At 35.3% G+C, this 14,507-nt stretch overlaps 1 pseudogene across 1 annotated transcript; it reads right to left on the bottom strand.

The window, feature by feature from the left end:
• Nucleotides 1-6,520: 6,520 nt before the first annotated feature.
• On the bottom strand, nt 6,521-10,629 carry LOC111552370 (annotated as a pseudogene). Its single transcript, XR_002734621.2, has 2 exons — nt 10,624-10,629; nt 6,521-8,103 (listed from the first exon to the last, which is right to left on the bottom strand). The product of XR_002734621.2 is annotated as an anamorsin pseudogene (transcript).
• Nucleotides 10,630-14,507: the final 3,878 nt, after the last annotated feature.

Genomic DNA, 14,507 nt, shown 5'->3' on the forward strand with positions numbered 1-14,507 from the left:
CAAGCTCCAGGTATTTCACTATTATTATATTATCTCTTGATCCATTTCCTTTCATCATATTAACCACCACCAATGTAAGTACCTTACATGCTGTCCAAACTCTACAACGACCCTGTAGGGTACATGTGTTACTACTCTTTAAGTGTTTGGTTTGGTTTTGCTTTGCTTTTTAACTGATCATTTTTAGGAGCAAACTGAAGAGTGGAAAAAATAAGCAGTGTCTTCAAGTTCTCACCTTTGGTAAACGGAAGTGAAAACTTGAAGCCAGGCCTCTCAGATTGCAGAGCCCATGGTCCCAGAGGTAGTACAGGTAAGAGTATAAGTTTTGGGTAAAAATAGTCTGACCTGGAATCCTGGCCATGTGTCCATCCTTCTCTCTGCCTTCTCCTCTTTCTCTCCCTTCCTTTACTCTCCCCAATAATACTTCTAAATGGATAAAAATCCATTCATATAATTTTCCTCTTATTTTGTTTTCTATATTTACAAGCTTTGTAAGTCAAGACAAAGATTAAACTAATGCCTTCTAAACTACCAAAACGTTTAATCAAACAGTGAGATTTGGGTGTGTTGTCCACTCACCCAACAACAGAAAATAAGCACCTAAGAAACTGGAAGTTACTAATTTGATTGAATAGCTACAATAAATTGTATGTAATACAAAAAAAAAAAAAAAAAAAAAAAGATGTGCAGTATAATTTATTTTGTCCGTATTAAACAAAACGCTGATAAAATCATTTACTGTTTTTATAAGTATTCTGAATATTTAATCTCAGCTACTGTTCAAGGATAATCACTTAAGATATATAATTATACAAATGAAGCAATTTAAATAGAATGATTAATAAATACAATAATTTTTCAAAGACTTGTTCTTTATTATTTAGCTGACTATACCAAAGTCATTTAAAGTTATATTTTCCATTCAAAGATTAATATTTTAAGACATCATTTTTAAAATGAAATTCTAGTCTTGCTTCATTTTCAGGAAGGAAACTATCAATATAATTATTGATTCTTAGAACCTAGCTTTATTACTGCAACTTGAAAATTGGCCAAATAGATTAATATTGACCATCTAGCATTAATTTCACAGTAAATTTAGACAGACCAATGTCTTATCTAGTTTGCAACTAATAATAAACTAAATTCAGTCCTAAAGCCATCAGCACACACTTCTGTAAACTGGCACTATGTGCCACTTAAAAAGTCCTTTGGCCCAGTTACTCTCCAAATGTAATAGAACATTTGAAGTAGCTGAATCACTTTATTTGCTCACTATTTAGCCTATGGTCACTGTAATCCTTGAAATCACAAAGGCATTCCTGCCCCTTTCCTTTCTTCTTACTCCAGTAATGTGGGATATTTATAGTTCAATTCTTAAAATAAAATAAAAATATTTTCCTACCAGAAGCTGAAGCAGTATCCTCGTTGTCATGCTTTTCGTGCCATTCCATAGTCCTATAATAGCTGAGCATAACTTCCCACAGTGCTTTGCACAGGTCTGCAAGGCATGGAATATAGCTATCTGGTGTAACATGCTAAAGAAAATGAGAAGAGACAACTTTCAATTTATTATGTTTACTCTAACACAGTTATAATAAAATATATTATTAATCAAATATATTCAAAAATTAGAAAGAACTAAGAAAATTTCTTCAACCGACATATCTAAAGGGAAAACTCAATGGTGAGAAAAAAATTTTTTAAATACTTCCCATCTCAACATGGCTATTTTGTACACATTAAGAATATCAGCCCATAAGCTGTGAATCAATCTGTAGTTATAGAACCATAAAGAAATTACTGAAATAGCAATTGGTCCCATAAATAGCAGTGTAAACATCCCCAAATGCATTTTTTGAAAGACATGATCCTAAACAGGCAAATACAGCTTTACATAGCCTGGACCTCAGTCGCAACTCGCAAAAAGGAGGTTGGATTTACAACTCTATCGTTTCATTTGTGTAAACTAAGTAAATATCTTTGACAATCTCTAAGATTTTTAAATCATATGGGATACTCTATGTCTGACAATAACATCTTAAAATAACTTCTAACATAAACAAGGTTATGAAACAATATATGAACTCAAATCCTCTCCCTAATGGAAGTATATGAATTTTGTTTCCCTTTGTAAAAACAAACAACTTGCCATTCTGCCCTTTTATTTTATTTTATTTTATTTTGCAGGCTTCCCATTTGTCATAATGCAGCAATTGCTCCATCATTTGAGATTTTCTGGCATTTCTTTAGTTTGTGATCAACTGACTACAACTTATGCTGATGAGATATTGAAAGGTGAAGACTCTGGTGTAAGTAAACTCCCCAAGATAAACAGCTAGTAGAAATAGGCTGTGGCAAGTACTGCCATGGTATGGTTGATGCTCATGATGTCACAGTTAGTAGTGGTCCTTGCTCTTTCAAAAGGCATTTTCTTCCCATAATGATCTCTCCCTCTAAACTCATTCACCAAAACATTGTTTTGGCAAGTAATAAAAATACTAACTTACATGATTTACTACACTTCCATGTTAAGTATATCAAATCTTTGAAACTAAAGTAGAAAGTACTAAAATAAAGAAATTAAGCTCTGGAAACAGACTGTGGGGTTTATGCCAAGAATGCTAGAATGGCTTAATCTTACAAAATCTATTAATATAATTTGCTCTATTAATAGATCTCAGGAGAAAAATCAAGTGATTATCTCAATAGATGCTAATTAAAAAGAAATTTCTCAAAGTGGGCTTTAAGAAAATTCAAAACCCAATCCTAACAAAAACATATGAGGAAATAAGAATGAATAGGTATTTCCTTAATATGAGAAAACTCTAAGGCACCACCACTGTGGTCTCACACACACACACACAAATGATGCCCATTATCTCCATTACTATTTAACTGTTTACACTGCTATTTATAAGAACACTTGCTAATTCAATAATTTCTTTGTTTGATTCACAGCAGATGGGCTGGTATTTAACAACGATTCAGAAGTACAAGCCAATGCAATTAGATTACAGAAAACAGAGGCAAAAGAATAGGACAAGAAAAAATAAAACTATATCTGCTAATGACATAAAAATATGCCCAGAAATTCCTAGAGAACCAATAATAAAACTAATTCAAACCATAAAAGAATTCAGCAAGGAAGCAAGTTATAAAATGTACATGCCCAAACCAATGGCATTGGTATACAATGGTATACAAATAAGCATTTAGAAGAGATACTGAATGAGAAACCCTCATTTAAAATAACAAAAGAGAGAATTTTTAGGAATTTAATAAGAAATGATTGAAAACCAAGAAGAAAACCATGAAATATTCCCAAGAGACATAAAAACAGACTTGAACAAATGGAAAGAAATCCCTTATTCTCAGTTAGGATGTCTCAACATCATCAAGATGTCAATTCTTCCCGAGTAAATTTATAAATTTACTGAGATACCAATAAAAAAGTACAGCAAAAGATCTGGTCTCATATAAAAATCTGGTATATGATAAAGATGGCATCTCACATCACTTAGATGAAGATAGTCTTTTCTTCACAAATCGTGTTGGGAAAACTGTATAGTTAGCTGGAAAAAGACAAAATTAGACATATTCCTCAAGAATACGTAAGAATAAACTCCAAATGAATAAGATATTTAAATGTCAAAAATAAAACTATACTAGAAGAAAACACGAATCAATGTCTAACACTGATATAGAAAAAGACTTTCTAATTACAACACAAAATTTACAAGCAATAAAAGTAACATTTGATTTTACTATATAGAAAATAAACAATTTTTATAGCAAAAAAACACCATATGTGAGGTCAAAAGACAAATGACAACTCTGTAAAATATTCATAACATATATTCACAATAAAGAGCTGATATTCCACATTTATATAGAATTCTTAAAAGTTGGGGGAAAAAAAAGACTAAAACTCTTATCAAAAAAAATGAGAAAAAATACACATGAACATACTTCATAAATAGAGACATAAAAATGGCCCTTCAACACAGAAAAGCATGTTCAACTTTACTTGTAATAGGACAAATATAAATTAAAACTACAATAAGATGCAAATTCTCACCAATCTCAAAGATTCTCACCAATCTCAATCTTAAAGCTGAGCACTGACAAACATTCTCTCCTTAACCAAACTCTAGTGAGGCTCCCCTCAGCTATCTTCTTAACCATGGCCTAAAAAAACTTGGACGAAACACCTAACAGAGTCTCTAATGACTCAAGTCACACCCCTAGGATGACTTCCGCCCCCCCTTAAAGTGACAGCCTGAAAAAAACTCAAGGTTGCCAAGGTACTTGAAAAAAAAAAAAATGTACTGTTTGTTCCAACATCTGAAGATAGGGCCCCTGTTCCGCAGTCTCTGTGAGAGGGTAGGAGCCTAACTTCCATAAACATCAGTTAGCAAATACAAATGGGTTTCACATGGACTAACTCCCTTCTCACTTTTTGTAAATGTTCACTTTTCTGACTCCACTAAGCCCCTGCTCAACCCCTTCCCTCATTTTCCCTTTAAAAAATGCCCAGTCACCATTGTATGAATCAAAGTTGAGTCAGTTCACACTGGACTATTTTCCCTATTACAATAATATCTTCTGATTAAAACCTGTCCTCAACACTTTAACTAGTATCTGGCTTTATCTTTGACATCATATACGCTCTGTTGGCAAGGCTGCGATGAAACAGGCACTTGCATACATTACTGAGGCAAAATAGTACAATCCCAAGGAGGGAAATTTGTCACGATCTAACAAAACCTACATGTGTATGTTTTCTTCAACCCAGCAATTCTACTTCTGGGAATTTATACTGAAGGTATACCTCAAACAATGTGAAAAAACATATGCACCATGTTATTTCTTAAAGGATTATTTGTAATTGCAAAACACTGAAATATATTTAAATGTCCAAAGACAGGAGATTGGTATAACATTATTCATACATACAAAAGAGTACTTTACAGTTGTGAAAAACAATTTTGGGTAATTTCTCACATTTACTTTTATAATTGCTACCCTTACAATGAGCCAGTCTTAATGTTTTCCCTTGATGATATGGTTTGGCTGTGTCTGTCCCCACTCAAATCTCACCTTGCATTGTAATAATTCCCATGTGTCAAGGGTGGGGCAGTTTCCCCCATACTGTTCTCGTGATAGTGAATAAGTCTCATGAGATCTGATGGTTTTATAAGTGAGAGTTCCCCTGCACAAGCCCTCCTGCCGGCACCAGGTAAGATGAGACTTTGTTCCTCATTTGCCTTCCGCCATGATTATAAGGCCTCCCCAGCCATGTGGAACTGTGAGTCAATTAAATCTCTTTCATTTATAAATGACCCAGTCTTGGGTGTGCCTTTATTAGCAGCGTGAGAACAGACTAATACACTTGGTTTAGTTTTAGCACATAATTATACCTGACATACCTCTTATACCATACACATACGACGAAAGCCAATACAAATGCACAGGATCAGGAAAAGACTAAAAACCTTTTCCAAGAACAAGACAAAACAAAAAATCCCAAAAAGTTCTGGGCTGCAACTCAGCAATCACACACCCAAATAAAGGTACTCCTGTACAAGTCAGTACTTCTAACTTTTATTAGCCCAACTTTGCATAAATTTATATATTATGCAAACAAATTTAATCTAAGTATAGCCCAACATTCTTTCTGGTAGATAAGAGAAAGGCAGTGTTAGTCATATTTTTTCCCAAAGAAAAGTTATGACTATACAAATAATTGTGTTATAGTCCTATAATTAATTTCTATTATACTTGTCACAGTTTAACAAACCAGAAAATTAAAACTTAGACCTACTATCTTCTATTCTCCACTCAACCACTGTCCAGCTCATTATCTGCCTATTTATTTGAAACAAAAGGGGTCCTTCATTATGTTATCTCTTGAAGATTTGCTGAAATTTAATGGGTTTGGATGAGATATACACACACAGATGTTAATGTGAATCTTTTTTTCAAAAAAAGTTAAAGTTACATAGTGAAGCTATAGCAAGGCTTTCTTCTCATTGAACTGATTCAAGTGTAAATAATCCAGAGATCTAGCTAAACCACTGCACATACTAAACATCTCCCAAAAGAACCCAAATTTATTATCTTCAAATATATTCACGTGTACAAACATAAGACTATGATATATACAGCACCAGCAAACAAGATGATTCTTGCCTGTTTATATTCTAAAATAGCAACAAATGTAAAGACCATTTTATTAAATACATATACAATAAATAGTTTAAGGAAAAAAGGTAAGTGGGGTAGATTAAAAAAAAACAAAACAATGTTTTCAATAAATTTAAGGCCAGCTATGTTAATCTCTGAAGGTTATACTGGTAATAAGTTAAAAGAGTTATTTCATTTTAAAATTGAGCCCCTTTCTATTATGCCATGCAACCAACTGGTGTCAATTCTCACAGTGACAAATGCTTCTCATCCTTTTAACATCATATAACTAAAATCGTTTGCTACTAGTATTTTCTTTTTTTTTTCTTTTTCAAGATATGCAGCAAGTTTAATACCTGAAGGTTAATAGAAATGACAACAGGACACAGATGCAATGCTACAGTAAAATGTGGTTGGGGGTGGAAGGGAGCAGAGGGACACTGGATATCATCACAGCAACCAGTGAGTGAGTCCTCTGGTGCCCTGAGGAGGTGGTGAGACACTTGGCTTGTGTCACAAAGAATGGAATAAACTAACAACTCTGAAAGACAAGCAGGTGGCAGCATTGCTGAGATGAGACTTGGGGCAGGGGTCTGGAGCTCTGTCACAGAGTGTAAATGCTCAAGGATGCCTGGGCTCAAGAGTGTTCTGGTCAGCATTTTAAATCAGAAGAAAGGCTTCTTCAGGACACACTTCCTTCTCTTAACATGAGGTGAAGAAACCCATCCCATTCTGAGTAACTGGGCCCCATAATACCTTGGTCTTTTGATACACAGCAGCACTACACACCACTGCGTCCACCCAGCCAGCTTCACTCTGTCTGCTAAGCACCCACTCTGCAAATGGATCTCAGAGTGAACAAATCCAGAGGAGGTGGGAGGAGCCACCGTGGTGGGATGTGAGGGACAGGAGTTGGCTGGAGGAGCAGATGAGTCCCATGTCAAGTCCCTCCTCGGCATCATGAAGATTGCTATCACTCAGAAGCATCTTTTCCCCGGGTTTGAAGCCTGGCATCCCAAGGTAGGGGCAGCTGGCACAGCGGAAGGCATCGCCCAGGTAGCAGTTTCAACAAGCCGACTTGGGTTGGGAGCTTATCTGTTCCCTCGACTTCTCTTTTTCCAGTTCTTCAGCAAGGCCCCAGGTGCAGTTCTTGCAGGCCTTCCTCTTTTTTCCTTCTCCACAAGAAGCAGCCCACAGGGAAGCCAGATCTGGCTTCTTCAAATCTTTTGGATCCAGCAGCTCATCTGAGTCAATGAGATCCATGCTGTCGTCCTCCATATCGTTGGCTGAGAGGGTCCACAGCTTGGCAGCAGCAGGGTCCACAGCAGGCTTCACTGAAGGAGAAGACTTCTTGGTGATGGAAAGCTTAAGCTGACTAGAAGAACTCACTTCAAAGTTTGGTTTTTTGCCTGTGATCTGAACAAACAGCAGGCGGTCACTTTCATGACCAAGATATTCTCAAACAGACAGTACTTCCTCAGGGGTTAGGGGCTCCTACTGCAGCTCTTTCACTTCCATAAGACCAGAAAGAGTCAGGGCTGAACACAGCTTAGATGCTGTCTTCACTTTGCTATTGTTATCCACAGCTGTCTCTACTGGCTCTTTCAGAAAAAGACATTCACCAGGCTGAAGGATCCGGGCGATTTCAGTCAAAATCTCAGCACTGTGCAGAGTGGTGCTTCCCAGGACTAAACCCGACAAAATAATGTCAAAGCTGGATTCTTTGTGAGCAGACTGCAACAGCTGGTTGATGTTTTCCACAGACCTGCGGCCCTCATTGCCAGTTAACACTTGAAGCTTATCCACCAGATGTTTCAGAGCCTCCACTGAGGATGCCTTATCCCAGACCACTGCCACAAACTGGCCAGCAGAGATCCCAAAATTTGCTATTCTTGCAGTGCAGTACTGACGGACCTAAAAACTGCTGGCCAAAAGAGAATCAAGACTGCTGCCCAGTATTTTCTACTTTATAAAAATCACCTCCAAATTTCAAATAGAGAATTTTATTACAAAGACATAAATGAATCATAACCAAAGAGATTCAATGAAGCCAGAGAATAAGCAAATAATTACACAAGTAATCAAAAAATAAAAGGCAGGCTCAGAAGAGCAACCTGAGTGTTCCACCCAAACATCAATTCTTCACATCTGCAGGGCATAATGGAAAGAGACCTAAATTAAGAATTGGAATCCCTGGATTCCAGCTGGCACTAGTTCTACAACTTACCAGTCACATGCTTTAGATAAATAAACTACTCTGGTTCTCAGTTTCGCCTTTCATAAACGTGTTAGAGATACCTGTATCTTCCTGTTTCATCACTGGTTGAAGTCATTCATTGATCACTAAATACCTACATTGAAACTCAGTTCAGGCTAAGGGGAGACTCATTTGGCATAATACTAGGAATATCATAGCAGAGGAGCACCATACTATAACCCAGTTCTATGTTCACATCACATATGGAAAATAGCAATGAAAGTCTTGATTGAATCAATTTATAAAATATTCACATAGTAAGACACCCCAAGAGCTAAATAACACATCTTGAAATTTTTTTAAAAATAGATAAGAAATCACAATTTAATTAACAAATATTTCTCTGTGTTCTAAAGCTATTTTCCACTGCTACACTACAACTGAAAGCTAGTAGCATCAATTTATTTAGCAAGGATTATAAAGTGAGGGGAAAAGATAAAATAGGCATATAATCTTTGGAAAATATCCCAAGAAATACACAGAAAAAAAAAGGAAATTTTAAGCATCCTAATTTAAAAAAAAATCCATAAACTCTATAACAGAGACAACATACATGTCTAATACATGCGGTGATCACAAAAAGTAAACAAATATCCTAGGAGGAAGGATTTGGAGAATATGAACAAACTGGATGTTCTATGCAAGAAGATCACAGCATTTCCACTATGCTTCACATTCAAACACCACAATTCACTCCTTAATCCAATTTTGATTAACACTTTCACAAAATCCACAAATCTGATTTCCCATCTCTTATCACTGTCAGTTCACAGTAACACTTGGCACCTTCCATTTCTACTATTAACCATCTCAACCAACCTACCTGGTTAAAATAAAAAATGATGAAACTAGCTTATTAAAACCAGCAACATCTGAGTCTTGATTATAAAATATAAGTTGAGGTCATTTTCAAAGAACAGTATAAATCCGGAAATTAATATAAGTAGCCTTTATAAGTTTGAAGCACACAATAAGAGAATGTTGTCTTCTGAAAGTTATTTAAATGCAAAGTAAAGCAGTAAATACAGGGGGAAAAGCTGCCAGTCTTTTGCTTTTTATTCTATAATTTACTTTAATACTCATAAGAAATCTCTATAACTAAATCCGTACAAAAATTTCAAAGTAATGCTTTTTATATTAGAGCATCAAAATGAAAAATCTTAGGGATGGTTGTAATGAATTATTTTGTTCTTGTTCCACGTTTTGATTTAGCACTCTAATCACATCCTAACAAACATAAAGGGAACAGATGTTTTGGCATCCTCACAGAGATCCAAAATTCCCAGTGCTTCCAGCCCCCAAAACACACACACAGTGATAGATGGATTTCAAAAAATAACAAAGAGTTATCAGTATCTTTAGATGAATGCTGTTGGCACTATAAGCTCACATCATCAGAAGCTGCTGGGGAGAATCTTGCTTATCTGAGCGGTTTCTGAAAATATGCTGCTGGTCAAAACAGCACTAGGCCCAGGGAGTTGAAAACAGCTCGGGGTAACTCTGGACCTACGGAAGCGTCTGGGCCAGTATCTAAAATTTAATTACTCCAATATCTAATTACTTCTGTGAGGGCCTACCTATATGAAATATGATTATCTTAAGAAGTTTCCAACCACTGGAAACCAGAGAGGTAGTACTGCATAGTGGAAAGCGCACTGAACTAGATGAAACATGTTTGGGCTTGGAGCCCAACTTCGCAATTTACTTGATCATGACTCCTGCATAGCAATTCCTGTATCTAAACCCCGAAGACGAAAGCAAATCTCCTAGAGTCCCTCTGAAGCTTTAAAAGCTATGAGTCTCCATAGACAAAACTATGCGTATGATTTTAGCAAACCTTTCCTTGTAACTCACTGGATTCATTCATTATTTAAAAACAACTATAAACGGGGAGAAAAACACTCATTCTCATCTACCAGGCATTTTATCATTAATGCTAAATATGTATATACACATAAGACATGTAATATGTATGATATAAATAATCCCAACTTGGAATTAAGTAACTAGCACTGGTTAAATTGTGAAATAAAAAGTTCTTCTTTAGTTGGCAGGTTATTTTAATTGCTGTTAAATGGCCTTAATCAAATAGATAGCTCAATATTATAAAATAAGCAAAGCTATAATCAGAATATATAATTATCTTTCAAAGTTTCAAGTGATAAGATGCTATTAACCTCCATGCTGCCTGAGATCACACACAAAAAGGTAGTATTTAAATATAAAGACACTATCAAATAATCAGGTGTTTGGCAGGTTTCAAAAATAGTTTCCTGCTGGGCAAGGTGGCCCAAAAATGGTTTCCTACTAGTATATTATTTTTTCTTTCTGCTGGAAGCTGTGTGCCACCATAGGTTGGTTCTTTTTTACCTCCAATCCAATCCCCCTCCCAGAAAAAAATCACCCAGCAGGTGATAATTGATAATGTTAAGGGTTCTTAGATATGAACAATATAGAGGCCTTGCCAGACCTAGGCCAGTTTCAAATGAAGAGAACACCCCTCCACTTCCAGCCAAGAGAGTAATACTGGTTACCCAGATAAATGGTTACCCAAAGCATGTGCTCCATAGGCACTCATTATTCCCTGGGTGCATTAGAAACAAACAAACCACCATACTGAAAAATCCGGTTAAACCAAGCCAGACAATCTACTGTTCCTTTCACCTGCCCTGTGCTTTCCTACTCTCATGGCATTGCTCATGATATTTCTTTTCCATTCCTGGACACACACTGTTCCCGTTGTGCCTGTTGAAATCTAAGACCCAATTTTTTCCTCCCTTGCCAACCTTAAAGAGGTATTTTGACCCCTTGGATACTTTATGCCATTTGACCTTTTCTTACTCTACCTCTGATCATAATTAATGTGACCTTAACTAGATGATTACTTTAAAGTCTTATTTGTCCTTGCTGATCTGAACTGATGACTAAGTAAGAAAACTGATGACTGTGTAAGAAAAGCTCAGTAGGCTGGGCACGGTGGCTCACACCTATAATCCCAGCACTTTGGGAGGCCAAGGTGGGCGGATCACCTGAGGTCAGAAGTTCAAGACAAGCCTGACCAACATGGTGAAACCCCGTCTCTACTCAAAATACAAAAATTAGCTGGGTGTGGTGGTGGGAGTCTGTAATCCCAACTACTCAGGATGCTGAGGCAGGAGGATCACTTGAACCTGCTGAACCCAGGAGGCGGAGGTTGCACTGAGCCAAGATCACACCATTGCACTCCAGCCCAGGCAACAGAGGGTGACTCCACCTCAAAAAAAGAAAAGAAAAAAGAAAAGCTCAGTAATGACAAGGGAACTGGTTTACACTTAACAAGTCATAGTGCTAAGAATATGAAGTCTGTGTCTTCTACCAGCATCCATGAAATAGTAACAGCCTAGTTTATTAATTTGCAAGTAGAATAAAATTTCAGACTCTTCACAATTTTTGATGATCCAGAGAGAAAATGTCAGGAAAAAAAGGAAGAAACGAATAAACTTTCTTCGCCTACCTTTTGGTCATTCAGTTTTAATTTTAAAAATTATCAAAACCTACTTAATCTAGAAATCATTACATAAAATCATATATTACAAAATTAGCTAGGCAGTCCATATATATATGATAAGAATAAATCTGACAACTGAATTCTTAGTTCATTCTGAAACTGACCTGAGCAAACCAAGTAAATGATAATATTCTTTGAAGTGAAAAGGTTTCTCTCTTCAACCAAATATTCCAATTTGTAACATTCAGCAAGAAAGGTCTACTCACCTAACCAGCCACATCAAGCAAATTAACCTCAACAATCAATGAAATATCATTTAACCTCCCTACCATCCCAAATATGCCTGAGTGATATGCAACACAAATTATTTTTGATATGCTACCTCTGGCATCTGACAATTACAGTATTAAATAAAAGATAATCAGCATTCATGTGCTCAGGGAAAGGGATAAACACACACTCTGCTGCTCAGGAGTGTAAATTGAAATATCATTTTTTTATAGTGCAAATTTAGGAAAGACAAACCAAAAGCCTTTAAAATGTAAAGCTTTGACAGATAATGCAATTTCATTTCTCGTGATTTATTCTAAAGAAACAAAGATATACACAAAGATTTAGCTTTTAAGAATATTTACTACAGTGCTATTCATAATGACAAAAGCTGGAAATAACATAAATATCCAAGAACAGGAAACCAGTTAATTAATCCACAGGATCCCTTACAGTGAAATACCATTTGGTCATTAAAAATTATACTGAAATGGAAAAATTGTTTATAATGTAGCAAGTGGGAAAAAAGTTATAAAACAGTTTGTGCAGCTACTTTTAAAAGCTATCAGCTTATACACATTGAAAGAACCAGCTTTGCATGCAGAAATATGCAATTTTTACTTTCTTCTTTTTGCTTGTGCTTTTCCTACAATTAGTGGTTTAGTTGTCTAATTTAAAATATGCACATTTTTGAGAATGTATATTAATGACTGCTTAATTTGAGTCACTATTTATATAACTCACATCATCTCTAACCCTATAAAGACTGTGAGTAACATAAAGACATATAAATAACATACCAGTTTAAGAAGTCGGAAAACAGAAAAGGGATAAGGAGGCGGCAGTTAATTCTATAGAGAACCCAAAACAAAATGGGTACTAAACATGAACATTAACTTTAGCATTAACTTCCTGCAGCTTATCATCCATAGTAAAGAGAGTCAATACACTCTCACAGTATTGGATGACAGAAAATACTAATTCTTCAGAAAAATCCTGAGAATTTAGGAACAGAAACATGTTTTCACTCAAAAGAATCTGTCTTTGGGGTTTTATACTAATAACAAAATAAACTGTATCTTCTACAGGGACCTTACTAAAGATATTGTTTCACTTTCAAAAAACTGACAGGATTATAATTCAGTATCAAAAAATATTATTTTTAATAATGCAACTTTAAAAGCTTATATGAATGGAACATTAGATCAATATTACAGTTTGTCTATGATGTACTAATATAAAGCACCTGTAAAAACTACATGGCTCAGAGAAGGTGCTCAATGTTGGTTTTCTTTCCCTCTCACTTAACCTAAACAGACTCTAATTGTGTCAACACCACACCAACTGGAGACAAATATGGCAATCCAATTACTAAGGAAACACCTCCAATGTGCCAGGCACTATGAGAACACACAATGAAATAATTTCAAAAGCTTTTTCTAACAGAAACATTTTATTTTCTCCCAAATAATATATATGAGTGTGTATGTATATGTGTATATATATATAGAGAGAGAGTATATTTTTACACAGCACGTATTTTTAGTACATTATGAAACTCATCATAAAAACCGAACTCAAAGCTCATTAAGATCATTTGGAAATGAACAATTTCAAAAATAGTTGAGAAAACTTCAGGCAGCCTAGCCAACTCTATTATCCTAAAATTAATCAATAACATCCTAATTAGCATCTTGAAATAAGCTCCCCAGGAAAATCCATCAGTCTGCCAAAGTAAAGTTATCTTTAAAAAGGAAAAAAAAATCCTTATGAATACTTCATAAACTTTCAAATAAACCACAAAGTGTTTATCTACAAAGGTGCTAAATTAAAAGCTTCCAAATGTTGTCTATAAATCTCTCCACAAATTGGTGTAAATATGTAGGGTACATCAAAATGTAAATGCAATCACAAATAAGTCTTAATATTTTAAGTAAATAAAAGTACTACTATGAGCCCTTTATATTGTCCCTTTCCAGAAATGAAGTATGATGAATTTTCATTTGGAAATCTTGCTGCTAAGTATTACCAATTTATTTGAGTTTCAAAATAACGTACCTGCTTTTTTAAAAAAGTACCTAAACAGCTGGTGTAAAAGCAGTTAGCCAATATATTCAAGAAAAGCAGGGAAAACAGACTAAAAGACAACCAATAAAAACTATGCATCTAATTAAACCACTCAAAAAATATGGTTTAGTAAAGAAAAAAAAAGTACATCCAACTGCAAAATGATTTCAAAAAGCTCAAAACCAACTAAACTTTTAAACTCAGAGCAATGGTGAATGCAAACAAATGGCAGAAAAT

The sequence above is a fragment of the Piliocolobus tephrosceles genome, chromosome 8 (assembly GCF_002776525.5).
Source record: "Piliocolobus tephrosceles isolate RC106 chromosome 8, ASM277652v3, whole genome shotgun sequence".
Taxonomy (NCBI): Eukaryota; Metazoa; Chordata; class Mammalia; order Primates; family Cercopithecidae; genus Piliocolobus; species Piliocolobus tephrosceles.